This window comes from Lolium perenne, chromosome 3, assembly GCF_019359855.2.
Source record: "Lolium perenne isolate Kyuss_39 chromosome 3, Kyuss_2.0, whole genome shotgun sequence".
In the NCBI taxonomy this organism is placed as follows: domain Eukaryota; kingdom Viridiplantae; phylum Streptophyta; class Magnoliopsida; order Poales; family Poaceae; genus Lolium; species Lolium perenne.
In genome coordinates, this window is record NC_067246.2 from 169,314,178 (window position 1) to 169,327,425 (window position 13,248).

Consider the following 13,248-nt stretch of genomic DNA (forward strand, 5'->3'; position numbering starts at 1 on the left):
CCGAAATTTTCAGATCTGAATCTGTGACGATGAACTTCACGAACACGGGCGGAAATATGGGGCGAAAAACGTCGGATTTGGCGAGCAATAGATGGAATTGACAGGGGAAAAATGGAGGGATGATAGATCAACACCAAAGACAACAGATCTGTGGACCAAAACCACAAAAAACGCAACAAATCCTGAGATCCAAATTCGAGCTATTTTTTGGGGAAAAATTTTTGAGGAAATTTTTGGGCGAAATTGGTGGAATCGGAGGGTCAAATCCGTGGCAACCTTTGCTCAGATACCATATGTTGCGGGCTAAGCCCGAGGGTGTGCCCAATCTTCACGGTTTGACCCGGGTGAGTGTGATTGCGGAGGGGGATTCGCGGGGAAGTGGATGAACGCGAAGAACACGATACAAACACACGCACACACACAATCGGTTATCCTCGTTGGCCCGAACCACCAACCGATAGAATCGCGAGAGAAAGACCAAAGGTAGAATCTCTTGCAAAAGATCGACAAATCCAAATAGAATTCCCAAAGAGTAAAAGACCAACTAAGAATAGAGTTGCAAAGCAAGAGATTCTCAATTGATAGAATTACTAGAATGGAAAAAGATCCGGATAAGGAGGGATACAATAGATGGTTAATCTAAGGTGGGGGTTTCCCAAATCCACTAAGGGATAATAGAGGCATAAGCCAATTCATCTAAACATCATCTCTCCCTCATGAAGGTGGGGGTAGGTGTTTATTTATAGGCAAGGGGATGAAGGGGTAAGTTACAAGCCAAAGGGGGCTGAGATCTGGCTGAGGTTCGATGGGGCGGAAGTTCCGGCCGTCCTGGGCAGAAGTTTCGGTCCTGGGCGGAAGTCCGGCCATCAGGTGCGGAAGTTCCGGCCACAGCTCTGTTGTGCGAGCATCTTCAGTCTTGACAGCATCTGGGCGGAAGTTCCGGCGATGTTGGGCGGAAGTTCCGGCCTGGAGCGTCCAGCGCTTCTTTCTCCTTCTCTTCCATGCTTCCGTGACATCGGCCTTGCGTCCTCGGGTCTCCATGGCATCCTCTCTTCTCCCCGTACTTGTCTTCGAGTTCCTATCATCAAGATATGACGGGGTATGAAGTAGTATATCGTCCCAAATAGGCGATTCGAGGCACGCGTAAAGGAGAAGATTCACCTTAGCGTGTCGTCTTGGCGATGAAGCACATGATGCGGTGAAGACCGAAGGTCGGGCTGCATCACATCATCTACCCTTGAGAACACTTCTCCCTAAATTAGTTTTCTCTCTCAAAAATCCTATTGTTTTTCCTTCTCTAGTTTTGATCACAAAACTACTTCTAAGTCTTATTAAATCTTTTCAAGATAATTCTTCAAAGAAAACAAGAAACTGAAATGGGTTTTGTTTCTCATCCCATTTCTACCAAGTGCTGATTTCTAAAACATTGTTTTCTATCTTGCCTTATTTTTTAACAAAAGGCTTGTTTATGGTACCTATACCATTTCTTGATTACTTTAAATTTGAGAAAACTCTACTTCACTTGAGAAAGTAAGTAGAACATTTTGAACTTCTATGTTCCAACTAGTTCTCTCAACATTTTCAAACTCCATTCCACTTGAGTTCATTCCCAATTGTCCTTAGACAATTGAGGTGTTTCAAATACTTTTCAATTGAGTTCTATTTCAAATGACAACTCTTGCACATCTTGTGTATCTCTCTGATCTACCACATTGAATCCCCTCCATTCTCCAATTCTTGATCAAATGGATGACCATTTGATACTTTCCAATCAATCCCAATTGACCTCTTATTTGAAGAGCAACTTATATTTCATCATACATACCTCACTCCTCCATTTCTTTCCATCATCACCTTGACCTCATGAATTGATGATTTATGTCAATATATTCATCCTTGTGAGTATATGGTTACTTCACTCCCCATCTCTCTTAGCCTTGCTCTACCATTATCTAAACCATCATCACCACCATCAACTCTTGGCCAAATTGACAATTTGATCAAAGTACTTTATTTCTCAACATGCACCAATGTTTATTGTCACCTCTTTCCCAAATTTGAATACATCCCCAAGCCACTTTTGGCTAATCATCCCCTACACTCAACTTTGGCCGACATGCATGAAATGGTATTGCACTTTGCTTGTCCTCTTGTAATATCAAGAAGTAGCCGGCCATGCCAAGCTCTTGGCATGCATGAGCTGAAATTTCTTCATCTCCACTTTCTTCTCTTACAAGCCTTGCCTCCCACCTAACCCAATCACTAAATGAGCAGCCTCCCAACCAGCCCAATCAATGAGGAGGCAGCCAACCATCCTCCCTCTATAAAAGGAGCTTGGCCGGCCACCCCCTCCTCCTTTGCTTCTCATTTTTGACTCTCCACTCCTTCCACCACTCACTCACACCCCTCTCCTACCTCTCCCCCACGAAATCCTGCTCCACCTAGCTACCATGGCCGGCCATGGCCATAGAAAGGCACCTAGATGAAGCTCCCCTCCTCCATCAAGCTCATCCTCACCATGAGAGCATCCCTCTCACTCTCTTCTCCCCTAACCCTAGTTGAATCCAGCCCTATTTCTCCTTTCTCCTCTCACAAGATTGGATCTTGATGCAGGTGCATGTTGGTCCAAGCATGGAGAAGGTTGAGCTATCCTCAGATCTGAAGCTCTTGACCAAAGTTCGTCCAAAATCTTGCTGTAATTTCTGCTATCTTGCTGTTTCAGATTCTGGTACGATCTTGTAAAATCCGCCAAATCTCGTGTGCAGATCCAAATCGAGTGATTCAAAGTTCCGCAGATAGGTATTGAAAAGATCTACAACTTGGCATTGGTCGCATCCTCTAATTCGTTACGGATTTTGCATGGTAAATAAAGTTATGCAAACATGCAGAATCACTGTTTGTTAGATTTCTTCCTTTTTACAAAACCCTTTTGAGCAAACTCAACTGTGGGTGAAAGCCCTCTCCAGTACCTTCATTTTGGCATTGGTTTCACTTCAAATGACCTCCTGAAATTGAAATGGTTCACAGATCAAGATCTGGTCAGATCTGACTTTGTCGAATTAAACCAGGAGCTTGGAAGCGAATTTTTGAATGAAACCAATTGGGTAAGAACCACCTATTCAATACCTTTCAGATGCAGCTGACCTCATATTTTGATGATTTGTGTATGATTTTTGATGAATTAAACTTGTTCTGTGTGTTCTGCAGACATGGCTGTTAGCTTTTAAATCATCAAAAATCCATTTTTGAACCTAATTGTGTGATTCCAATTCTGTAGGATTACTGAATGTTTTCTTAATCATCTCAAACAAGATTCAAACCTTTATCTGTTTTGCAACTCCATAGTTAAAGCAAATGGTGAAAGCATGCAGTAAACTTGTAAATCCAATTGTGAGAGTTTCAGAAACAATTTGAACCCAAATCCAATTGTGTGTGAATCTCTGTTTAAATATCTTTCGAATGCCAGTGGCCTCATATTTTTAGGATTTTTCTACGATTTATGGCTTACAGATCTTGTTTTCTGTACAGTCAGATTCAAAGAAATTCCTAAAATTGTAGGTTTAATATTTTTGGGTGATTCCAATTGGGTTAGTCTTGTATTAGTACTGGCTATATAGGAAAAATATTATTAGTCTCTGTTAATACATATTTGTTGCTGTTAGTAATGTTTATGTGTGACATGCATTGTTGAAGCAAAACTTTTCGGTTTATTTAAAACCCTTGACCAACTCTTTTTAGTAGAGATGGGCAACCTTTGTTTTATGCTTGCAAAACAAAACCTCTGCAATTTAACTTTAGCTCTTTTGTTTTTGCTTAAGTCTTCAAATGGTGGGGCATATCAGTTGCTCCTATTCTTGTGTAGTGTTATGTAAGCTTCTTAAAATAGGGAGAATGATTGCCCGCTTTTCCAAAAATGTTTCAAATTATAATGTGAATGTTTTTGTTGCCAAACTAATGCACTTGTCATCTTTATGATGTTATCTACCAGGGGATATTTGGTTTATACCATGGTGATAACCGAGAGAGGCAATTGCTAAGTTGTGATGCACTCATACCTTTACTAGGTAATTAAATGGGGTTTTCTAAATTAAAACTCTTAAAAATTGTTTTGTGGTGTCTATAGGACTTTAGTATGTTATACCTTGGCTGCATGGTTAGTTGTTGATTGTTGAATGTTGTCTTGTTGATGCAATGTGATTGATTGTGTTCCTTTTATATTTTCCGGCGATAGATGCGAACAATTCCGGAGAAGAAGAAGAAGTGGAATCGGATGAGAAGATTATTTATATTGTTGGAATTCTTATATTGATGGAGTTGAAGAAGTACAGGGACAAATAAGCCAAGACAAGCCATCTTTTGACCTCTGATTTGGTGTCTAGTTGGATGTCATTTGTTGATGTCCAAAGCACCTTGGTTCTATGTGTGTTGTTCTCCTTATTATTGTCATATATGTATGGTTGCTAGTGGAGTACTCCCTAGTGGTGATACTCCACTATTGTCTTTGTGATTATGGGATGCATGGTATCATGGCCGTGCTATTCCTCTTGGTTATCTTGTATGCTCGACTTGAGCATGTTCCATCTCAAGATAATGACTTACACTACACCCACCACTTTTGTAGTATAGAGGTATCAATGTCATGATCTTGGTGTATTCTCAACTTGAGAGGAGTATGCCGTGTACCCATTGGAGAGTATGTTGGATAGTGATAATCCACTATCTAAGTTGTATATTTAGCACCACAAATCTGAAAGTATAATCCTCCTTGTGTGGTCATAGTACATGCTTACCTTAAGCAAGTATGATCCACTCCATTACTCCTTTTCACACCATCTATGGCGTGATGACTCTCATCTCGGCCGTAGTGCAATAGTAGTTCAACTCATGAAACTTTAGGTTGGGAACCCCTCAAGGCTTACCTTGTTGTAAATGTTTTATGAAAACCTTGGGTGAGTTGGACTTATCCAAGTGTGTGTTTATGAAAGGAAAGGATCTTGGCAAAGATGCTTGGAAAGAAAATCTTGTTTTCGAAAACTTTGGCGTCTAAGTATTCACCCGTGACAATTAACCCGCGCAACCACATTACCCTGGAGTGGGACGGGGCTTAGCTCGTAGTTTGTTCTTCTTAACATGGGACACCGCACAACTATATAAGGGTAAGGTTACCCCTGAATCCGGATTGTCGTTGGTGGAGACAATAGTATAACGGGAGGCCTTCGGGGCTGACCCGTCCGGAAGACACTATGGGTGTCCTGGCTTGGCGGTGGAGCCACGCTCAAAGTGAGGTGAGCTGCCACGGTGCCGGGGAGGTACATACTCCATAGGGTAGGATCCCGTGCTAATACGAATAGGCGAAAGGCTATGTCCGAGTTTTTGTCATGGCATAGTTGATATGCGGGGATGATGCCCACATGATGAACTCGCGGATCTTGTGGGGAAAGTGTGCAAACTCTGCAGAGTCAAATCTATTCGAATAGCCGTGTCCGCGGTCATGGACGGTTGGAATGGCTGTTGCTTAGCCTGATGAGTTTTGTTTTACAAAATTGTTTGACAAAGGAAAGGAAAGAACTTGTTTTGAAGTACCGGAAGGGTACGGGAAAGGATGTGTCGACCATATGGAGATGGTCGGGAAGGATAAATAAAATTGGGTTACCCCATCCTAGTGTTTTATGTTGTGGAACTCTTTTGAAGTAACTTCTTCAACAAAGATATAGAGATGTCATAGGAACTCTTTTGAAGTATCTTCTTCAACAAAGATATAGAGATGTCATATGATCTTCTTAGTGTCCCCTTCAACTGTGATGTTGGGATGCTACATCCACAAGAGAAACTATTACTCTTTCATATGCTATATCCACAAGAGAAACTACTTCTCTTCTTCATGCTATTTCCACTGGAGAAATTAGCTCTTCCCTCTTGTCATCTTAGATTAGCATTTGTTATCTTGCACTCTTGCAAAGTACCTTCTTGATGGTTTGCGAGTACAATTCCAAATGTACTCACGGCTTTGTCCCTGGCTATTTACTTGGCCAGACTTGGAGGAACACGATGGATGAAGAAGGAGTTGACGACGTCTATGCGAGCTAGGAACGTCTTCCCAGTCAGTTGCCTGTAGGGTTATGGCAGATGACTTGGGTACTGCGCTGCTGAAGTGATGATGCTACTCTGATGTTTAGTTAGGCCCTTCGAGGCTATTATGTAAGTATCGGTCATGTGACCATGTTGTAATTTTATTATTCCGCTTTGTAATGGATGGTGTAATTTGATATCAGTTCGGTTATGTGTTCACGGCACACTGATCATGGGATCGTGAACTGTATACATAACAGGGAATTTCGGACAGCTAGTCCGGGGTCCCCACAGAGCTGGTATCAGAGCTATCCTGACTGTAGGAGACCTTAGTTAGCATGGACGTTAGTTAGGAAAGAAGTATTTGGGAAAAACTATTTACGAAACAAATTTTTTCTTTAGTCGGAAGCATAGCTTCTACTCCTCTTATTTCTTCAAAGCTTCTAAATTCTTATCTCTCCGCTTTATTAAAATGTGTGAAAATTCTTACTCTATTGTCTCATCCACTTCAAACCTACATATTGGGCGATGTCCCCAACTCAGACCCGGAGACTCGATGTCGAAGATGGATCAACTTTTTATGAAGTCTCACGTATCTCCAACAACAACTATTGAAGATTGGAGGCCGACTTAGTGTGCACATATAGGGATGATAACGTCGTGCCTTTGGTTGTCACCAAAGTCTGTCAGGGAGCTGACCTTGTTCCTCCGTGGACTTGCACTTTTTGCAGTCATCAGGGATCAAGTCCTCAGTCTCTTGACTAGTAATTTTTAGGCCAGCCACGAGAAGATATCGACTTCGGGAGCACCTCAACACCTACCTCTACGAAGACCTCATGTTTCCGGGATGTCGACACAAGAAGTTCTACACAGTTTTCTCCTCCGCCTCAACATCAACGACTCAACACCCGCCCCCTTCACCACCAACTGCGACAAGAATCCAAGTTGAAGCCGATGCTGACGATATGAAGACGTCGACATATGTGACCAGCCCCAGACCAATAGGATGGATAGGACAAACTCAATCGTTTTGATTGAGATAAACCCGCGCATTAGGAATTTTTGGGTACTTAGAGTACCATGTCTGGTTTGATGATTGCTTGTAGTTCCCTAGTGTGCTGCCTTGAGTGTTTGTATCTGGTTGTTGTGTGCATGTATGTCTTGCTATTTAGACGTTCCCGCCTTTTCTAATTGTTTGGCAATTGTAAAACAGAAATTAAAAATGGAAATCTGCTAGTGTACTGTTTTGCTAATAAAAATAGTTTGGTAGCTCCGATTGATGTGATTCCAATTGCACTAGAACCAGTATGAAATTATCTTTCTGATGCCACTGACCTTGTATTTTTAGGATTTTTGTGCGGTTTTTAATAAATAAAACTCGATCACTGTTTCTGGTTAGTATTTTGAGTCTCAAAAATTGAAAAATAAATATTTTTGAATGATTCCAATTGTGTTGATCTTGTTTTGTTACTGTGCATCTAGGAAAAATACCAGTAGCCTCTGTTAGTGGTATTTTGACTCTGGTTATGGTTGTATGGGTGTCACATGCCATGATAGGATTAAAGTTTGCCTCGCCGATGTATTGCTAACTGTTAGTTAGTTGGGTAGATTAACGAAAGACTCTAACTCTAAACCCGTTAGCAGTTTTTTTTCAACCGTCAGGGAAACTAACTCAGACCCCTATCTACGCCGACTACTTTCAAGGTCATCTGAAGCATCTCTACTACGCCAACAAAGCAAAAGCCAATACCTTCAAGATCCGCTGAAGCATCTCCACTTCATCAAGAAAGCAGAAGCCCCTACCTTCCAGAGTGACTGCACCTCTGCGAGAAGACATACTAACTTGGTCTAACCTTGGAGTAATCGCGCTAACCTCGAGAATATCTTCTTGAAAACCACCCTCTAACACACCCTCTAACAAGGTGAGGGAACAATAGCGTCAAAGCCGAGCTACATCACATGGTTCATCTGGTCCTCCTCAAGTGAAGCTCCTGAAGATACCTCAAGGACTCAAGGCTATGTGCAACTTACCTGCTCACCAACTGGTATAAGTCAGCACCGACCCGCCAGCTGATGATTGTCATCGACGACCTCTGTTGCTATTTCATATGGATACCAACTAGGTGTTTCATCAATTTACTAACTCACCGCGCATCCCATATGGTTTAGTTAACACATGAGTGCCTCTTGAAGATGTGGTCTGCACGTCGCCCCGAAGATTCTACAACTGAATACGGAAGATCGACGACTTCTTCAGAAGCCCCAGATAGGACCACAAGGCAGAAGCTCTGAGTTTTTCCGAAAGCCCGATGAAAACTCTTAAGGGTGGAAGACTTCGTCTTCCACTAAAAGTTGGAGCTAACCCTAAAATCTTAAAGCTTTCTAAAAACACCGTTGGAAACGTGGGACTACACTAACCCCTCTTGAAGCCGTGGACTACACAACTTTCTCTGAAGATGTTCGACGCAAGACAAGAGATTAATGACTTCTCCAAAAAGCGCCCGACAAGACCCGTGGCTGAGGCTCTAAGTTTTCAGGAACCCCGCTGAACAATCCTTCTTCCACTAAATTTAACCTAACTCTAAAAAGTTTTCAACCCTGCTCAAGCACCATTGGGTGCACTAACTCTCCTACAATCATGAACCCCGCTAGGATCATGAAGAAGCTACAGGTCTAACATCTGCAGGGGTAGTCAATCTCTTCATGAAGCTCGCCATCGGCAAGAATCTATCAAGTCTGATAGAAGATGAAGCAACGACCTTCTCTACAACTGCACATCTACAGAAGAATGGAGACTAACTTTAGTTAAACTTTACAACCCCTCTATTTCTACACTCAGTAATCTCGGGACGAGATTATTTTAAGGGTGGAAGATCTGTAACACCCCACCTTTTGCAACCTTGATTAATTGTCCTTAATGCAAAAATTAGGGGGAACAAAAACATTTTCTATAGACTAATTAAGATGAATTGCCTTGATCTGTCTGTTAAGATGAATTGCTTTGATCTGTTGGTAGATGTATTGTCTTGTTTTTCTTGTTGAGTTTTGTCTTGAGCCACCTCTTAGAACAACACCTCTAGTGGTAAAACCAACAACTCACCTAATAAAACACATGTGTGTCCTAGGAAAAGTTGTTTTCCTTTTTACTACATCAAACTCTTCCCCTGATGGCAACCTGAGTGTGCCTTCTTGATTTTTCTCCTTGTGGTACAACCTAGCTCAATCATCCTAAATTCAAAACTTGGGATCATCTTCCGCTAGCTACATCCCTCTCTTATACCCACTCATCCTTGTTGGTTTTGAGGCCATGTCGACCATCTGTGTTGACAGGCTTAAAATGTCTAGACTTTGGCAATTGATCTCTAAGCACCCACAACTGTTATTGTTGACTTCAATGCATGGAGCTCATCTATGCAACACCCTCTTCAACCTCCACGTCTTGCATGTCTCAGTCTATCCTTGCAGCTCATATATTCAACTTGATCTTGTACCCTATTCAATGATTCAACACTAGATCACTTCCTTCAATTTTACCTCTTGTTTTTATTCAAGTTTAATCTTCACAAAACCAAGAGTGGGAATGGTGGGTACATTTTGTAGCCATCATCTACCCTTGAGAACACTTCTCCCTAAATTAGTTTTCTCTCTCAAAAATCCTATTGTTTTTCCTTCTCTAGTTTTGATCACAAAACTACTTCTAAGTCTTATTAAATCTTTTCAAGATAATTCTTCAAAGAAAACAAGAAACTGAAATGGGTTTTGTTTCTCATCCCATTTCTACCAAGTGCTGATTTCTAAAACATTATTTTCTATCTTGCCTTATTTTTTAACAAAAGGCTTGTTTATGGTACCTATACCATTTCTTGATTACTTTAAATTTGAGAAAACTCTACTTCACTTGAGAAAGTAAGTAGAACATTTTGAACTTCTATGTTCCAACTAGTTCTCTCAACATTTTCAAACTCCATTCCACTTGAGTTCATTCCCAATTGTCTTTAGACAATTGAGGTGTTTCAAATACTTTTCAATTGAGTTCTATTTCAAATGACAACTCTTGCACATCTTGTGTATCTCTCTGATCTACCACATTGAATCCCCTCCATTCTCCAATTCTTGATCAAATGGATGACCATTTGATACTTTCCAATCAATCCCAATTGAACTCTTATTTGAAGAGCAACTTATATTTCATCATACATACCTCACTCCTCCATTTCTTTCCATCATCACCTTGACCTCATGAATTGATGATTTATGTCAATATATTCATCCTTGTGAGTATATGGTTACTTCACTCCCCATCTCTCTTAGCCTTGCTCTACCATTATCTAAACCATCATCACCACCATCAACTCTTGGCTAAATTGACAATTTGATCAAAGTACTTTATTTCTCAACATGGGCACCAATGTTTATTGTCACCTCTTTCCCAAATTCGAATACATCCCCAAGCCACTTTTGGCTAATCATCCCCTACACTCAACTTTGGCCGACAAGCATGAAATGGTATTGCACTTTGCTTATCCTCTTGTAATATCAAGAAGTAGCCGGCCATGCCAAGCTCTTGGCATGCATGAGCTGAAATTTCTTCATCTCCACTTTCTTCTCTTACAAGCCTTGCCTCCCACCTAACCCAATCACTAAATGAGCAGCCTCCCAACCAGCCCAATCAATGAGGAGGCAGCCAACCATCCTCCCTCTATAAAAGGAGCTTGGCCGGCCACCCCCTCCTCCTTTGCTTCTCATTTTTGACTCTCCACTCCTTCCACCACTCACTCACACCCCTCTCCTACCTCTCCCCCACGAAATCCTGCTCCACCTAGCTACCATGGCCGGCCATGGCCGTGGAAAGGCACCTAGATGAAGCTCCCCTCCTCCATCAAGCTCATCCTCACCATGAGAGCATCCCTCTCACTCTCTTCTCCCCTAACCCTAGTTGAATCCAGCCCTATTTCTCCTTTCTCCTCTCACAAGATTGGATCTTGATGCAGGTGCATGTTGGTCCAAGCATGGAGAAGGTTGAGCTATCCTCAGATCTGAAGCTCTTGACCAAAGTTCGTCCAAAATCTTGCTGTAATTTCTGCTATCTTGCTGTTTCAGATTCTGGTACGATCTTGTAAAATCCGCCAAATCTCGTGTGCAGATCCAAATCGAGTGATTCAAAGTTCCGCAGATAGGTATTGAAAAGATCTACAACTTGGCGTTGGTCTCATCCTCTAATTCGTTACGGATTTTGCATGGTAAATAAAGTTCTGCAAACATGCAGAATCACTGTTTGTTAGATTTCTTCCTTTTTACAGAACTTTTTTGAGCAAACTCAACTGTGGGTGAAATCCCTCTCCAGTACCTTCATTTTGGCGTTGGTTTCACTTCAAATGACCTCCTGAAATTGAAATGGTTCACAGATCAAAATCTTGTCAGATCTGACTTTGTCGAATTAAACCAGGAGCTTGGAAGCGAATTTTTGAATGAAACCAATTGGGTAAGAACCACCTATTCAATACCTTTCAGATGCAGCTGACCTCATATTTTGATGATTTGTGTATGATTTTTGATGAATTAAACTTGTTCTGTGTGTTCTGCAGACATGGCTGTTAGCTTTTAAATCATCAAAAATCCATTTTTGAACCTAATTGTGTGATTCCAATTCTGTAGGATTACTGAATGTTTTCTTAATCATCTCAAACAAGATTCAAACCTTTATCTGTTCCTGCTACTCCATAGTTAAAGCAAATGGTGAAAGCATGCAGTAAACTTGTAAATCCAATTGTGAGAGTTTCAGAAACAATTTGAACCCAAATCCAATTGTGTGTGAATCTCTGTTTAAATATCTTTCGAATGCCAGTGGCCTCATATTTTTAGGATTTTTCTACGATTTATGGCTTACAGATCTTGTTTTCTGTACAGTCAGATTCAAAGAAATTCCTAAAATTGTAGGTTTAATATTTTTGGGTGATTCCAATTGGGTTAGTCTTGTATTAGTACTGGCTATATAGGAAAAATATTATTAGTCTCTGTTAATACATATTTGTTGCTGTTAGTAATGTTTATGTGTGACATGCATTGTTGAAGCAAAACTTTTCGGTTTATTTAAAACCCTTGACCAACTCTTTTTAGTAGAGATGGGCAACCTTTGTTTTATGCTTGCAAAACAAAACCTCTGCAATTTAACTTTAGCTCTTTTGTTTTGCTTAAGTCTTCAAATGGTGGGGCATATCATTTGCTCCTATTCTTGTGTAGTGTTATGTAAGCTTCTTAAAATAGGGAGAATGATTGCCCGCTTTTCCAAAAATGTTTCAAATTATAATGTGAATGTTTTTGTTGCCAAACTAATGCACTTGTCATCTTTATGATGTTATCTACCAGGGGATATTTGGTTTATACCATGGTGATAACCGAGAGAGGCAATTGCTAAGTTGTGATGCACTCATACCTTTACTAGGTAATTAAATGGGGTTTTCTAAATTAAAACTCTTAAAAATTGTTTTGTGGTGTCTATAGGTCTTTAGTATGTTATACCTTGGCTGCATGGTTAGTTGTTGATTGTTGAATGTTGTCTTGTTGATGCAATGTGATTGATTGTGTTCCTTTTATATTTTCCGGCGATAGATGCGAACAATTCCGGAGAAGAAGAAGAAGTGGAATCGGATGAGAAGATTATTTATATTGTTGGAATTCTTATATTGATGGAGTTGAAGAAGTACAGGGATAAATAAGCCAAGGCAAGCCATCTTTTGACCTCTGATTTGGTGTCTAGCTGGATGTCATTTGTTGATGTCCAAAGCACCTTGGTTCTATGTGCGTTGTTCTCCTTATTATTGTCATATATGTATGGTTGCTAGTGGAGTACTCCCTAGTGGTGATACTCCACTATTGTCTTTGTGATTATGGGATGCATGGTATCATGGCCGTGCTATTCCTCTTGGTTATCTTGTATGCTCGACTTGAGCATGTTCCATCTCAAGATAATGACTTACACTACACCCACCACTTTTGTAGTATAGAGGTATCAATGTCATGATCTTGGTGTATTCTCAACTTGAGAGGAGTATGCCGTGTACCCATTGGAGAGTATGTTGGATAGTGATAATCCACTATCTAAGTTGTATATTTAGCACCACAAATCTGAAAGTATAATCCTCCTTGTGTGGTCATAGTACATGCTTACCTTAAGCAAGT

The 13,248-nt window shown here is 40.8% G+C and overlaps 2 long non-coding RNA genes across 2 annotated transcripts; both read left to right on the top strand.

Moving 5' to 3' along the window:
* Nucleotides 1-2,101: 2,101 nt before the first annotated feature.
* On the top strand, nucleotides 2,102-4,799 carry LOC127342648 (uncharacterized). Its single transcript, XR_007876798.2, has 5 exons — nucleotides 2,102-2,676; nucleotides 2,766-2,862; nucleotides 3,028-3,104; nucleotides 3,989-4,064; nucleotides 4,232-4,799. It is a non-coding gene; the product is annotated as an uncharacterized lncRNA (long non-coding RNA).
* Nucleotides 4,800-11,440: 6,641 nt separating this feature from the next.
* On the top strand, nucleotides 11,441-12,785 carry LOC139837603 (uncharacterized). The gene is made up of 3 exons (XR_011754155.1): nucleotides 11,441-11,551; nucleotides 12,436-12,511; nucleotides 12,679-12,785. It is a non-coding gene; the product is annotated as an uncharacterized lncRNA (long non-coding RNA).
* The last annotated feature ends 463 nt before the right edge of the window (nucleotides 12,786-13,248 follow it).